This window comes from Mus caroli, chromosome 15, assembly GCF_900094665.2.
Source record: "Mus caroli chromosome 15, CAROLI_EIJ_v1.1, whole genome shotgun sequence".
NCBI lineage: Eukaryota > Metazoa > Chordata > Mammalia > Rodentia > Muridae > Mus > Mus caroli.
In genome coordinates this window covers 65,025,584-65,042,605 of record NC_034584.1, presented here as the reverse complement: position 1 = coordinate 65,042,605, position 17,022 = coordinate 65,025,584, and positions in this window count along the sequence as shown.

Below are 17,022 nucleotides of genomic sequence, written 5' to 3'. Positions count from 1 at the left end.
AAGATGGCTTAGTGGGCCATCACTGGAAAGAGAGGCCCATTGGACATGCAAACTTTATATGCCCCAGTACAGGGGAACGCCAGGGCCAAAAAGTGGGAATGGGTGGGTAGGGGAGTGGGGGGGTATGGGGGACTTTTGGGATAGCATTGGAAATGTAATTGAGGAAAATACGTAATAAAAAATATTAAAAAAAAAAGAAACCCCCTAGATGGGCACTAAGAGGATCTGGCTGGGGAATAGGACATAGCATCCAGTTGCTGAAAATTATGGTATTTACATCTCTGTTCAAATAACTCAAATTATGTAAAATTTCACATTCAGAGATGCTTATATAGCTTCCTGTAGTGCCTCTGGTCCCTGTTTGGTGACTATTGAATGCACTACTGTTTCTTACATTCCATTTCCATTCCTAGGAGAAATTACCAGTAATAATAGCCTTGGCATACTCTCTATACCTCTTGCCCATAATATCTCTATCTCAGCTCAGAGGACCACAGCTGAACAACTGAGGTAAAGACAGAGGTTCTATGACCTAGATTAGTAGGTCATTCTTCAGCAATAGGGTCCTAATAGGGAGGGGCAAGAGAGAATGGTAGACTATAGAGAAGAGAAAACCTAAGAGTCAGAGAAGCTTACATAAACTGAATTATGGCAAATCAATTTATTAAAAATTACAAAAACGTACAGCATCTTATATCTCAAAAGGTCAAAAAACCTAGGGACTAACATTATTTTAATTTCCAACAGACTGGGCTCCTCAGAAAGAGCCATTGACAATGGATCTTTAGTTAGTGAGGATCTTGAACTAGGAAGGGAAGCTCCAGAACTGCATCAGCTCCTGGGACTCCTGGTCAGAGGAGATAACAAGGCCAGGACAGAGCTGGTTTCTGAAATTCTCCATGGTTTCACCAAATATGGAGAAACTAACATAGTAGCCAATCAAAATTGTACTAATATCATGGCTTTGCCTTCTACAAATTGTATGAGAGATTACCTAGTGCTCCTGGAAAATCTCCCCTGGCCCCACATAAAAGGGGGATTGTGTGCCCCTCAGTGGGTTGACATTTTGAAGAATGGTTGACCCCTGCATGTTGTAATTTCTGCAGAATAAACTCTCTTTGCCTTTGTATAATATTTGAATCTGGGGTTCTTCTCCAATGATTCTTGGATACTAACAATATTATTTGCAGGGGAAACCCAGCCATGCTCAGCAAGAGCTAAGTTAGATAATGTTAGCAAAGAGAGCAAGGAATACCTCAGACATAGCTGCCCTAAAATAAATGAATACAGCCCAGGGAGAGGAATCATCCCCATAACTTCCCAGGCTCTTAATGCTATATCCATGAAAGCATAGGGGGAGATCACAATGAGTCTCTCCAGAGAGTCTACGGATTCGACATCAGCATCATGCCAAGTTCCAAATGTGATTTCAAAATGCAATGAGACAGATAGATATGGGTTTAAACTAGCAGAGTAATCCTGCACTCTGAACGTCTTATGGTTCTGTTTCCAAGGATCTTTTACATATTTTGCTACAGACAAGGATGCAGACATTACCCTCTATATTTAGAGAGAATGAAGCTGAGATTCTGAAAAGATGAACAAATAGTTCCCTGTTCAAATCGGACAAAGTCAAGACAAATCTAGCTCTAATTTCATCTAAACATTCTAAGGGTCTCTTGAACCTGAAGTTGTACAAAAAATTTCTATAAAAGTCACATTGGTTTATAATCCCAGGCAGTAAATGCCAATCCTATGAATTCTTCTCTAGAAACTTGCAATCTGTGTGATGTGTGAGTGCTGGCACCTCTGAGTGGGGCCTGGTGGACAATGAGGGAGGCTGCCAATCTGTCCTAAATGTATGAGTGCTCAGAGGAGAGAGGAAGAGAAGAGGCAGGAGAGAGATATGGGCTTTTGCACAGGGACAGTGGGAAGACAAGATTTAGCTACAAGTGGCCCCCAGCTTAGATGGCGAATCCACTAAGATTCACCACCAGAGGTTTGATATTTAATATGGCTTACAAGATTAGGGTTCTAGTTGTTGAGCCCAGTGATTGAATTACCTGTTGATCCTGAACCAAGTTTGTTGTGGTGTTTTCCTTCACACAGAGACTCAACTGGGTTCCATAGAGAAAGGTGCATTGGCAAAGTCTGGGTTTGCAAAACATGCACCCAAAAAGACTATGTGAATTTGAAGAGTGGGGCTGGTGTGGTAGTGACCCCCCACCACCACCATAGGAGCTTTGTGAGCTGGAGGAAGAGATTTTGGAGCTCTTGAGTCAGAGTTTCCAATAGATGTGAACAGGCCGGATATGCCCACCAGGGCCTGGCCAGCATAGTGTGAATTTCTTTCTTTTTTTTTTTTTTTTTTTTTTTTTTTAAGTCACGCTACAACTATGTCTGCTGGCATACTGCTTGACACAAGATATGGGATCTTAGGAAACTAGTAGAATTTGGCCCTGAACAGGGCAATGGCTGTTTCCCCATCTTTATAGAAGTCCCCCTGAGTGCTGGCAACCTGGCCCCTCCCCCATAGTGACAATGGGATAATTGGCTACTCCAGAGCTCCTGACGACTCCTCATTGGTCCAAAAAAACAAGCAGTCAAGAAAGTGAACAACAGCCGGGCGGTGGTGGCACATGCCTTTAATCCCAGTACTTGCGAGGCAGAAGCAGGTGGATTTCTGAGTTCAAGACCAGCCTGGTCTACAAAGTGAGTTCCAGGACAGCCAGGGCTAAACAGAGAAACCCTGTCTCAAAAAAAAACCAAACAAACAAACAAACAAAAAGCAAACAACAACAACAACAACAACAACAACAAAATGTTTACTGCTGTACAATATACTAGATCAGCACCCCAAGTCTCAGGAGTCTGTTTCCCCAGCATTGGTGACTGCCTCCCTCATCTCTCCTGGATCCTAGTTCCCACAGAGATGGATTCCATGAGCCAATGAGGAGCAGAAAGGTCCCATGTCTCATGCAGACATTCATCTCCAGTCTCATCACTGTCTCTAGCTACTGGAGATGGAATGATGGATGTCTCTATAAATAGCACCTCCGTTGCAGGGAGGCAGGCAGTGGGAACCATGGAAGTCATTTCACATTTTTTTCTGAGACTGAATTATTTCATAAATCCTTCAGTCAATTTAGAAGCATGGTAACTAGAGGTAGATGTAGATGCAATTAGGAAAGACATTGCTCACTGGACAAGCATAGTCAAGCAGTTTGCTTGAGTTCACACTGGATGAATTCTTCATCTTCACCCCATGATAGCATATAATGTTTGGCTGCTTCTGAAACCTCAGTTCTCCCACACCCCCCCCCACTCCTGCATGTTTTCTCCTGTTCTTCATGCAGTCTTCTTTGTAATTGTACCCGAGTCGACAGGTCCCTGAGGCCTCTGAGCATGCATTCCCTCTTCCTACTGTTGTGTCCCTGGTTAGCTGAGGACTTCCTTTCTACCTTTCACCTGTATATCCATACAAAGTCAGAAGTTCACCAAAATCTTTCTTAGGCACCTGTTCTCAAATTTCATGGTTTCTTACCCACATTCTGGAAAGTCTCCATCTCCTACATTTATTTACCTCAGCATTTACCATGGTACAGTTTATTACCCATTTCATTCATTCAACTTACAGATCCTCTTTCCTTACTACACTGCTACCTTCATCAAGGCACAGGGTCTGTTTTGAGGACTGCTTTGACTTTTGCATTCCTGAGTTAGGCTGTACAATAGGCCCCTAATGAAAATGGGGTCAGCAGATGGGTGAGTTTGAATCCTTTACGTATTTGAGGCTTAATGTATTCTGAATAGGAAATCCCCAAACCCATCAGACTTAAGCATTGTCATTCTGTTAAGTTGCCAGGAGATCAGTAACTAACTGCCTTCTGGCATAAGGATTCATTCCAAAGGGCTCTCATAAGCCAACTTTCCCTCACAACAGGAAAACTCACACCTGTGAATGTTAAGTACAGCACACCAGCAGTAGTTTCTCTGGACTTCACATGCCTAGTACCAAGTAGGTATCAGAGGCATGGCCACCCATGACCTGCAGAGGGCTCTCCAAGCCTGGAAACTCGCAAAACATTCCCAGGAATGCAGTGTACTGCTAAATCTGTATAAGGAATGGATAAAATAATATTTAGTTTTAAAAACTAAGAGTTTATCATTGGTCCTAGTAATATGATTGAATCTGGCTTTATTTATTAAGATACATTCCTTCTTCCTATTAGATGATTAGGGGCAAGGAGAACAGATTTGTGAGGGCCCATGACTGTTGAGGGTGTGCAACTGTTTCTGGCATAATGAGTGTATTCTAATTCATGCCACAGACTGACTCAGAAGTATTTAGTGAAAGCTATACTCTGAGCTAGCAGGAACCCATGTATCAGTCATATGCTTTTCCTACTAGAGGCTGGCTTCTTGTTGCTGTTAGATCGACTATAGTACCATCAAGAGATTATACCTGGGCTGGTGAGATGGCTCAGTGGGTAAGAGCACCCGACTGCTCTTCCGAAGGTCCGGAGTTCAAGTCCCAGCAACCACATGGTGGCTCACAACCATCCGTAACGAGATCTGGCGCCCTCTTCTGGAGTGTCTGAAGATAGCTACAGTGTACTTATTTATAATAAATAAATAAATCTAAAAAAAAAAAAAAAAAGAGATTATACCTATGTATCCCTAAAGGAGGGTGTGATTGCTAATCTTGTTTTGAAGGGAAGCATGCCTATGAGATGACTAAAGCACATTTCTAAGGAAGCCTGTGAGTACATTTTAATTAATGAGACCTGCCTTAAATGAGGTCAGCACCATCCAAGAGTCTGCGCTCCAGATAGAAGAAAAGGGGGGGCATAAGAGAAAGCCAACAAATGTACACACTCACTCCTTTCTTGTTGGTCTTTCTGTGCCACATGTTCCCCACCATGCTAGAGTGACACTTCTAAAGTTCTACTTTTTAAAGTTATCTCATAGTCATGTAGTTGTAGTGATAGAAAACTGACTAATAGGGAAAGTATCAGTTCAGTTCATTTCAAAGGATTCCTACCAGTCCAGGCAAAGGTAGAAATCTAATGAGATTGGTTAGGATTCATTCATTATTTCATCTAATAAACAGGTGTGAGATCCTAGTAATGTTCTGGATTATGATACAAGCACTTACCTGTTCATAATCAGCAGCCTAAATAGATAGGATATCAGGCTCCCTGCAGCTTTATCCTAATGAGGCATTGTACAATGGGGACAACTATGAGAGCTAAAGAAAAATAGTGGCTTTCCTATTAACATTCTTACTTTTTTGGTTAACTTTTCAGTTTGAATTGTTTATCCCTCACCATTCTCTGTTACATATTCTACCTCTCATTGGTCCTATTAATATCATTGAAGCAGGCTTCCCATATTAAGATACATTCTTTCTCCCTATTAGATGATTAGAACTGTCAAATTGTGGTAGCGGTTACTGAGGACATAATAGACATTGATCAGCTTTCTACTTCCCTTGTATGTATAACAGTGTCAGGATGAACAAGATGGCAGGGAGATTCACATTTCTTCAGTATAACTACAGGACCCTTGTCCCTGTCATCCTTCACTTTTCTCAAACTGCCCAATCGCATTATTCCTGGAACATAGATAGTGGTAGAGAATAAAAAGAAATGGAAAAAATTCTGCATAGACATAAGTTAAAAAGGTAAATCATTCCCTAAATCTCCCCCAATTAAATTTTCACTTCTAAGAATACTGAAGCAAGTACTATTTCATGTAAACCTTAGGGAAAGCTTTCGATGTCTTATTTCTGCATTTATTTCCACTGAGTCAGAGCAAGCTTCAGCTGGCATAGAGTGTGATTGTAAAACAAGAAAGCAATCTTCTCCTTTGCTTCCATTCCCCATGCCACAGAGCCTGGAGTCTCTAACCAGAGAATTAGAAAACTTACAGCACATCCCAAAGCCTCCAGAGCATCCTGAGCTACTGTCCTCTGTCTGTGCAAGTTCCTAGAATCCTTAAACTGTAAAGCTTTGCCATTCTTGCTTCTTGAAAGATTCTATAAATGTGTGCTTTCCTGTGAAGATAGAGATACACTCAGCCTCACAGATCATACAAGGTTATGTAATGTGCCATGGACTTCAGGAACACAGGTGGTTTGAAGAGCTGTGAGGATTCTCAGGCACACTGGGGATGGAGTGTATTTGCTGGCATGGGGCTTTGTAGGGTTGTTGACAAAGATCCAGGGATTTCTGGGTGGAGGATGGAGAAACGGTGAGTAGAGATGGAGAAAGGAGTCTTACAAAGGTGCAGATGTGTCAGAATGTTGGTCTGGAGATTGGCTCAGAATAACTCATGCCTTTGAAGATGGGTTAGTTTGCAGATGGCTATGTACTGTCTAGAAGTAAAACATGAAAAACCACCATAAATAAGTATCCTCATGTGAAGAGGGAATGCAGTGCTACTATGAGCCATAGATACACAAGAAGGCAGATCCTACAATGTGATTACTAGATACTCAACAAAGCTCCAAAGAACACAACAAGTAGATGCAGAAAACATTAGAAATGGTCCATCTACCCAAGAGCTGTGCTGATGACCAAGTACTGAGAAAGCTTCCATCTTGACCACATTTACAGGGGTAGATCTAGATCCTTTGTTCCTTTTTAGATGAACATCTCAGCATCTTCAAAGCTTAAAAGTTTCCCTTGGATTCTTCATTTAATTTCTATGCTACTAGTGAGAAACCAAACCAAACCAAACAATAACAACAGCAGCAAAAACAAAAATAAGTTTCAGAAAACATAGCTCAAAAGCTCCAGCCTAAAGCTCCCTGTGAAACTCTGTGGATGTCAGGAAAACTTTTCTCAAACTGGACCCCTGTAGCCATCAGTGCCTATGCTGGGTGGTCACTGACTGTGTCTCAGCCTAGATTACGCACCTGCTCCTTCATCACTGGGAAGTTCCATGGTAGGGAGGGTTTTCATGAATTTCTTCACCAAAATTTTCTTTCTTCCATCTTTTATATTAAAAAATAATAAAAACAAGTAAATAAACGAAACCGACATCTGGCTGAAGAGCAGTGTTTTTTTCTTCTTCATATTTTAATCATCAGGCTCCTGTATGCCCTTTGGATAGGAGAATCCATGTTTGTAGTCTCAGAATCACAAGTCATCAAGTTTCAGGACTACAGGCTGAACATGAATGTTTGCTCAGCTTTTTGTCCCTCTCGGGCTTGCTGTCATGTGTTTTCCAATAGAAGAGATGAGAAGCCTTTGGCCAATTCTCTCCTTTTCCTCTGCTCTCTAGCCATAATAAACCACTCCCTCTTCAGTCTGACTTTGTTTTTTTTCAACAATGGATAATGATTGACAACGAATCCATATATTTAAAAATAGATGCTGGGCTCAGAATGTCACAAGGGAAAAGTCAATCCTTGCATTTGTAAAATGTTCATTTCATAGTTTATATTTTTAAAAAATGTGAAACATTTTCAAGAAAAAATGCAATGTAGCATTTCCTACTTAAGAATGATTCTGGGGTCTGCAACCCTATAGGTGGGACAACAATATGAACTAACCAGTACCCTCCAGAGCTCGTGTCTCTAGCTGCATATGTAACAGAAGATGGCCTAGTCGGCCATCATTGGGAAGAGAGGCCCCTTGGTCTTGCAAACTTTATATGCCCCAGTACATGAGAACTCCAGGGCCAAGAAGTGGGAGTGGGTGGGTAGGGGAGCAGGGCAGGAGGAGGGTATAGGGGACTTTCAGGATAGCATTTGAAATGTAAATGAAGAAAATATCTAATAAAAAATGAAAAAAAAAAGAATGATTCTTCAGTGGGGTCTCCATTGCTCTTTTGTAACAAAGCCACTTGCACAATAACCTATTAATCCATGAGTGAATCCATGTATGATGCTAGCTAGTTAAGGCAAAATACTCACTGATTTCTTTCCTATCCTACCTACTTTGGAATACTTGTCAAAGGATGTCTAAATTCAGTGTGCAAGTGTTCCCATGGATGATTCAAACCAGATCTGTCTTGTGATGGTTTGAATGTATTTTGTGAATTTTCCAAGCCTTCAAATGTTTAACTTGAAATCTCATGTGAGGCATTAGGAAGATGGAAACTTAAGCAAACTATGGAAATAAGAGATAAGTAGAGAGATGGTTGGAGTTAGGTAGAAGTATCAGGGAGACTGAATTCAGATATAAGAAGAGATGGGAGGACAAGATGAGATGTATTTGTCTTCCTTGTCTCTGCTTTGTGACTCTACCAGCAATGATGTTCCTACTAAATGAGTCTCTTAACTTTGGAACTTCAAAATTATGAGCTGGAAGAAAATTTTCTTTTATAAATTAGTCCTGGTTCAAATATTTTGTTACAACACAGAGGGTCTATAAATGGCCACAAACTTGAGCCAAACATTTCTGTAACAATCTGATATAGCAGAGATATTTTCCTAGCAATAAAATAATAATGTTACCACAGCTTCAGTGGGGGATGAAATAATGCATATTTACAAGCCTGTATAATTTTCTATAGTTTTCAGAGAAAGGGTTTCTAATTCGGGAGGACCAACTAAATGTAGATAAATATAAACCCACAATATTACTAACCTGTGGTAGCAACACCTGTTGTGGAAGGGAAGGTACTAACTGGTAAGAGGAGGCATACAACTATCATTCAATAAATAGCACAAATGCTCAACAGCTTAAAGACGAGTCCATCCTGATTAAAGCAAGGAGAAGGTATCTTAGTTGGTACAGGAGCATCCTGTGCTGAAGGGGAAATACACCCAGAATTAATGTGAGGATGTCTTTAAATATATTTAAGGAAGCATCCGTGTGGGTGGGCTGTCTAGTTTCCTTTCTTTTGCTGGGATAAAGTTCTCTGACTAAAAGCAACTTGGATGGAGGGTTTTGTGATTTATACTTCCTGGTCCATAACGGAGTGAAGTCATGGCAAGAACTTAAGCAGGAGCTGGAAGCAGAAACCATGGAAGAACTTTGTATGCTGGCTCACTTACAAATCATGCTAACCTAGTGTTCTTATCAGTACAGAGCCCTATGCCCAGGGAATGATGCCACCCAAAGTGACCTGAGATCTCATACTACTGATACTGATAATAATACTAATACAAATATGAATACTAATACTGCCATTGATATTAATACTAATACTAATAGTAATACTAATAGTAATACTAATAGTAATACTAATAGTAATACTAATAGTAATACTAATAGTAATACTAATAGTAATACTAATAGTAATACTAATACTAATACTAATACTAATACTAATACTAATACTAATACTAATACTAAAATACAACCCTTCCTAAGACATGCCTACTGGCCAATCTTATTTGGCAATTCTTATATGAGTCTCTCCTCTCAGGTGACTCAAGGTTATATCAAGTTCATGGAGGTCACTTGGACATTAGGTATGAGAAATATTTAATTATCTAATACCAGTGCAGATTTTTAAGATGAAATGTGCCATAAGACAAGCACTTTAGGACCTTAAGGTCTGAAGGTTATGAGTTTATAAACTCTTTGAACTGTGAGTCTCAAAATCTATCAAGCAGTCTGAGCTAGCTAAGAACATTAGAATGAATATTTTCACTAAATGTTTCAAACACTGTGGTCTATCCTTAGAGAACATGATAGATGAGTGAGCTTTTCCTTAGGCCACTCCTAGATTGAATTCCAGAGCAAAGAGGGAATCACTATAATAACTGTGTGGGCCACTATCCATCATGTCCAGAGAAGAATCTTTCTTTCCTCTTTCACCCATGGAAGCATTTGGACTCCTGACCAAGAACATCTCCTTTGTAAAAGCCACATGGGTACAAGTATCCCTGCAATACCAGAGACCTCTTTTTCTGTAATCTCTAAATGGGAATTTCTAAATAGAAATCACAGACATTTCTAAATAGAAATTACAAAAATTAATTAAATCATTTAAGTCATCTAAGTCAATCAAGACATTGCTATGCTAGCATTCTTTATTTGACTACTCCCACAAACCATGGCTGTGGAAGGTTTTTTGTTTTGTTTTTTGTTTTTGTTGTTTTGTTTTTGTTTTCCAGTGAGAATACTTATTTTGTCAACTTGACAAAATCAGGAAAAGGGAATCTTAGTTGAAGATGTGCTTTCCTTAGATTTGCCTGTGGGTCTGCCTGTGTGTGAGACATCTTCCTGGTCACTAACTGATGTAAGAGGACCTGTCATATCATGTGAGATATGGTGCTTTGGCTGATGGGCATGAGCTGCATAAGAATGGCAACTAAATATGAGCATGGCAGCAATCCAGTTAGCAGCATTCCTGCATGGTATCTGATCCAGCTTCCTGCCGTGACTCCCTTTAGTTATAAAGTAGTACCTGGAAGTATAGGATGAAATAAATCCTTCTCTCCTCAAGCAGATTTTTGTCATCACACTTATCATAGAAATAGAAACCCAACTAGGATCCTCAGTAGGAGAATCCAGGTACTCTCAGATGGCTCAGCAATAAAAGCATTGAAAGAAACTTCTCGGACTTCACTACCTGACTGGCCTTTATTCAGATCCTTTCCTGTTGACTTCCAGCCCAGCTGACCCTATATTGAGCTCCATGTTAAATTCTATCAAATGCAAACAGAAAATATGATCACCTTTCTCCATGACTGTCTAAATGTCACTCTCAGCTCTTCCTCCCCGGAAGAGGGAAGTCTTCCCTCAGCAAAGAAAGGAACTTAGCAACTGCTCCAATGCATTTCTGAATATGCTCTTGATGTCCATTTTTCTAATTCTTACAACTCTACCCTAAATGGCATTTCTGTTGTTAAAAGCCTGGCTTATGTCTGAAGTAGGCACTAGTGGGTAGGTTACATTCTTCAGAAGAGCTCATTGATACTGCTTGATCATGAGGATTTGAGACATGAACATACAGGGGAAGCATCAGTTCATTTAAATTTGCCTTAATAACACATTCTCTAGGATGTGCTATGACAAGTGCAGAGGATAGTGCAAAATGTATAACCCCTGATTTAAAGGGGGTTAGGGTTTTATAAAGTAGTTGGTTATAAGGGAAGATAAATGACAGAGCTGTGTGATACAAATAAAAAGAAGAAATAAATTAGAGGAAGTGGTGCTTCTGGTGGTCAGCCATCTGCATGGGAAATAGAAAGTCACCTCACAAGATGAGGCTCGAGGGTTAAGTGCCAAGGGTATGATTGGATCCAGAGAAGAAAATGGAAGTTCCATAAGAAGGGCTTGCAACCCACTCAAGCACTTATTAACTCTACAATTATCTACTGGGTATCCCAGGATACAGCAGAGAACAAACCAGAAACAATATTCCAATCTAACAAAATTTACATAACCATAATGTTCTGGACTTTAGAAGAAGCCAAACAATATGAAAAGCAACATATACAAAGGTAAGATAGTAAATACAGATGGTACAGAACGTAATCACATACCTAAATGACGGATTTTGGTTTGGATATCCTTCTCTATGATGGATACCTTCAGTCTTGGTAAAGTGAGCCGATATGGCTCATTGAGCCTTTCCTGGAAGAGAAGTCCTATGCACTGTGGGAATGTTAATGGCATCCCTGCCCTATACCCAATGGATGCTAAAAGTATTGTCTCCCCCAGGTACAAAGACAAACACACCTCAAGTCATTACCAAATATATCCAGGGGACAAAATAAATCTATAGAGAACTTCTGCTGTGTTACAGTGGAGCGATTTGATGGATCAAGCATCAGCTAAATGTATTTGTGAAGTGATTTAAAAACTATGTTCCATGTATTTCTATGTGGGACTGACAAATCACAATTTTCACTTCTGTTCTCTGGGAAGAATAAAGTAATGTTTGTTGGTTCACATTTTCTGGAGAACCCCCCCCCCATATTCAGCCTTCGTGTTTTCTCTTCTTTTGAAAGCAAGATTATTTGTTGAGATTTGTGAGGACCAAGGGCACAAAAGATGCAAGTTCTGGGCTTCAGAAAGTGTTATCCCTCACTGTGTTTTGAATGGAATTGCACACTTCAAGTAGAAAGCATAAGAAAAATGAAAAAAAAAAAAACAGAAACCCTTTGCAGATACACCCATAAAACTTTGAATGCCTACCTTCATTAAGACCCTTTCAGAGGTCTATAAGGGCCACAACAATCACTCCTCACTGGGGCTTGTCTCTACAAAGAGGCAATACAGAAGGAATAAAAGGTGAAGGTTAAAAGGATATGAAATTACTCATGAGTTTCAGGATTCCCTTATAACTAGGATGTGTGAGTCTCCTCATCGTTATCTCCATCTTACCTCCACTTCATCTCTGTCTTTATCCCAATGCCAGCTAATAGTAACTGCTCAACATAGTATCACATAGTTTTCCACTGGAGACAACCTCATGATGATCTTTATAACCTGGCAGATAAATCTAGTTGGAAACCAGATAACCTCAGTGTAAGAAAGACCCTTACTGCTAGCAAAATCTCAACAATACCAGTTTAGAAAGAAAGAGCTACCTATTCCCCCAAACCACCCCAAAAGGACTATGTGCAAAAGTACCCACTGGGCATTTCACCTGGGAGGAATTCAACATCTTTAATCAGTATATTGTTATTGCTTTTTTAAAAAAAATCTTTCTTCAGGTTCATTTGTTCTAAATTCATATAGCACCTACTAACTCTTGGCTGAAAACTTGAGCATTATCAATGACAATTCTCTAATATTTTCCATATGTACTTCATTCCTGAAAACTCCATTACTATTGTCTCTTTAGTCAATATTCATATCACTGCATATTCATGGATTACAACTGCATTCTGGTGTCTAGCGTACTACTGGTCATGATTTGTCTTGATGTTTAATGAGCAAGAAAATAAGCAAATTGCAGTTCTATACAACAAATCGTACCATGCATCAGTTATAACTCTAAGTTGAAAGGTACTTAAATAATATGAATGAAATTTATTAATTCTGTTTATCAATGAGTTTTTAGTCAGCAGTTAGAGTCTTCTAAGATGTTTCATTCTCCTCAGCATCCAAAGAGCATCAGAATTAGGCCTTTGCACAATTAATTTGCAAAGCCCCTTATACTTTCTTGAGACCTAATATAAAATGTGGTAGTATTTGTATGTGACTTATCCATATCCTTTACAACACTTATAGATTACTTAGAATACCGAATTCAAAGCAAACACTCTATAACACTTATTCGTTATTACTTAGGTGCCAAAGAAAAGAGCAAGTTTGTATATTTTCTATTTTCTCCACTAATCACTTTACAACCCAATTCCAGATTCCAAACCCCTCCCATCCTACCCAATGTGGCCACTGAGGTCTGACAAGGTAGCCTAGTTAGGGGAGCAGGATCCACAAGTAGGCAACAGAGTTAGAATAAGCACTCCATTTACTGGGCAACCTGCATAAGAACCAACTGTACATCTGCTACATATGTATGGGGACCTAGGTTCAGCCCTTGTATGCTCTTTGGTTGGTAGTTCATTCTCTTGGAGCACCCAAAGGTCCAGGTCAGTTGACTCTGTCTTCTTGTAGAGTCTTTTTATTCCCTGTAGGTCCCTCAATCCTTTCTCCAAATCTTCCATAGGACTTCCAGAGCTCCATCTAATGCTTGGCTGTCTCTTTTCATTGACTGCTGGGTGGAGTTTCTCATGAGAGTTATGCTAGGCTCCTGTCTGCAAGCATAACAGAGAATCATTAATATTGTCATGGATTGTTTCTTGCACATGATATGGATATCAAGTTGGACTAGTCATTGTGTGTTTTAAAACCTATAGTAATGTTTCTTTTACAAATGTGAATGCACTTCTATTTGGGCCATAGATGTTCAGAAATGAGTTGATGTCCTCTTGGTGGATTTTTCCCTTGATGAATAGGAAGTGTTCTTTCTCACATTTTTCGATTACTTTTGGTTGAAAACCTATTTTATTAAATATTAGAATGGCTATGTCAGCTTGTTTCTTAGGGTCTTTTGCTTGGAAAACCTATTTCCAGCCCTTTACTCTTAGGTAAGATCTATATTTGTTACTAAGGTATGTTTCTTGTGTATACCACAGAAATATGGATCCTGTTTATGCATCTACTCTGTTAGACTGTGTCTTTTTATTGGGGAATTGAGTGCATTGATGTTGAGTTATATTAATGACATGATTCTTAATGCTGGTGGTGGTAGTGTGTGTGTGTGTGTGTGTGTATGTGTTTTTCTTTTCTTTTGATTTTACTAGTGTAAAATTTTTTTTTTTTATTTCTTGTGTTTCCTTGGGTGTAGTTAGATTCATTGGTTTGGAGTTTTCTTTCCAACATCCTTTGTAGGTCTGGATTAGTGTAAAGATATTGTTTAAATTTCATTTTGTTGTGAAATATCTTGTTTTCTCCATCTATGGTGATTGAAGGTTTTTCTGGTTACAGAAGTCTGGATTGACATCTCTGGTCTTTTAGGGTCTGCAAGATGTATGCCCAGGCCCTCTGGTTTTCAAGTCTCTTTTGAGAAGTCACACGTAATTCTGATAGTTCTGTCTTTATATGCTACTTGGCCTTTCTCCATTGCAGGCTTTAATATTTTCTTTGTTCTGTACATTTTATGTTTTGATTATTATATGCTGGGCATATTTTCTTTTCTATTCCAATCTATTTGGTGTTCTGTAAGCTTCTTGTACTCTTATAGCCATCTCTTTCTTTAGGGAAAATTTCTTCTATAATTTTGTTGAAGGTATTTTCTGGGCCTTCATTCTGGGAAATTTCTCCTTCTTCCATTCCTATTATTCTCATGTTTGTTTTTATATAGTGCCCCAAATTTCCTGTGTCATGAATTTTATACATTTGGTATATTCTCTAGTCAATGCATCAAATTGTTCTATTGTATCTTCTATGCCTGAGATTCTCTCTTCTACCTATTGTATTCTGTTAGTGATGCTTTCATCTGTAGTTCCTTTTCCCTTTCCTAGGTTTTCCATCTGAAGGATTGCCCCAGGTCATGTTTCCTTTATTCCTTCTATTTCCATTTTCAGTTCATGGACAGTTTTATTCATTTCCTTCACCTGTTTGATTGTATTTTCCTGTAGTTGTTTAAGAGATTTATTCATTTCCTCTTTAAAGTCTCTATCATCTTTATAAGATTGGATTTAAGGTCTTCTTGTGTGTCAGCTATGATGGTTTGTATATTCTTTGGCCAGGGAGTGGCACCATTTGGAGGTGTGGCCTTGTTCAAATAGGTGTGACCTGGTTGGAGTAGGTGTGTCACTGTGGGTGTGGGCTTAAGATCCTCACCCTAGTTGCTTTGAAGTCAGTTTTCCACTAGCAGCCTTTGGATGAAGACATTGAACTCTCAGCTCTGCCCGCACCATGCCTGCCTTGATACTACCAAGTTCCCACCTTAGTGATAATGGACTGAACCTCTGAACCTGTAAACCAGCCCCAAGTAAATGTTTTTTTATAAGACTTGCCTGTGTCTTATTAAGACATGGTGTCTGTTCACAGCAGTAAAACTCTAACTAAGACAATCATCTTATAAGATTGGATTTAAGGTCATCTTCTTGTGTGTCAGCTGTGTTAGGATATCTACAGCTTTCTGGAGCAGTATTGCTGGTGGGGTCATGTTACCCTCACTCTTGTTTATTGGGTTCTTATGCTGTCCTCTAGCCATTGATTGTCCCTGTTAGCTGGATGACTCTGATATCAGCTGAACTCCTGTGCTAGTGGTGCCTCAGGTAGATCAGACTCTTGTCCATTTTTAATTCTTAAAAATATTTTAATCCAGAGTTATTACACAGATATGGATTTTCAGATTTATATATACATTCTGATGGCTCTTACTACCCCAATTAATGCAATCTAGAAACCCTCTCAAAGACATGCACACAAGTTTGTGTGAATCCAGATCCTAATACTAACAGCCATCACAAGGAGATGTAGCCTGGAGTTAACAGCCATTCTACTCAGATGAAGTTACTTCTCACTGTGCTATAAAAGATTTTTGGGACTTGATCCAGAGAGTTGTGTTTCATTCCTCTGCACATCTAAAAATTTAATATACTTTTTGGGTGTGTTGTCTGTTGAAAAGATTAGAGACTGAAGGAGGAAATACAACGTCCATACCTGGAATTCATCCAATCCTTAGAACTAACCTTTAGTTTCCATTTCCTCTAAAATTGAAATAGGATAAGTCAAGGCTAATCAGGAGTGCTGAGATAATTAATGGCAGTGCAAGGGAGATATCTTCTACATCTCTTTTGTCTTTCCAACTCAAGGATTGCCCCAGTTTGTGTTTTCTTTATTCCTTCTATTCCCGTTTTCAGTTCATGGACAGTTTTATCCATTTCCATCACCTGTTTGATTGTATCTCATTTGACCAGAGAATAGAGGTCATTCAATCTTCTCAGTGTCTAACCAGGTTATAGAAAAGTAAGGACACACTCTTTTAGAACGAGAAAAAAAAATTAAGATGTAATATCAAATCAAGCATCACCTGGGTTTCTTCTCACATGTAATCTGGGAAAAGGGCACTTTTATGTAATGATTCAGAATCTCAAAGCCCACTTGGGTATCTCCCTGTATCTGCAGAGCAGACATTTAGACAGTGGAAAAGATCTTTCGGGGGATAAGATGCCTCCTTTCTACAACACTTATTTTCCCAAATGCTTCTGTAGGGTATACTGGCTGCATCTATCTAATGAGGCACAGATTGAAAATGGCTCAAGACTCTTGTAGTGAAGCCAGCCCGATGGTACCCAGAGGCACTGTGATGAAGTATCTCTAATTGCAATTTTTAGTTATTACCAACACGGTTGTCATACTTCACTGATAACCAAAGGCCTGTGCTTACTTCTCATTACATGGTCCAGGTCTTTTTGGAAGCCAGGAAACTCAGAGCTACAAGCAACTATAGGATCAAGTGAAGCCATCCTTTTCTATAGAATTTTAATGTTGGTACTACTCAGCTATTAAAAAGAATGAATTTATGAAATTCCTAGCCAAATGGATGGACCTGGAGGGCATCATCTTGAGTGAGGTAACACAATCACAA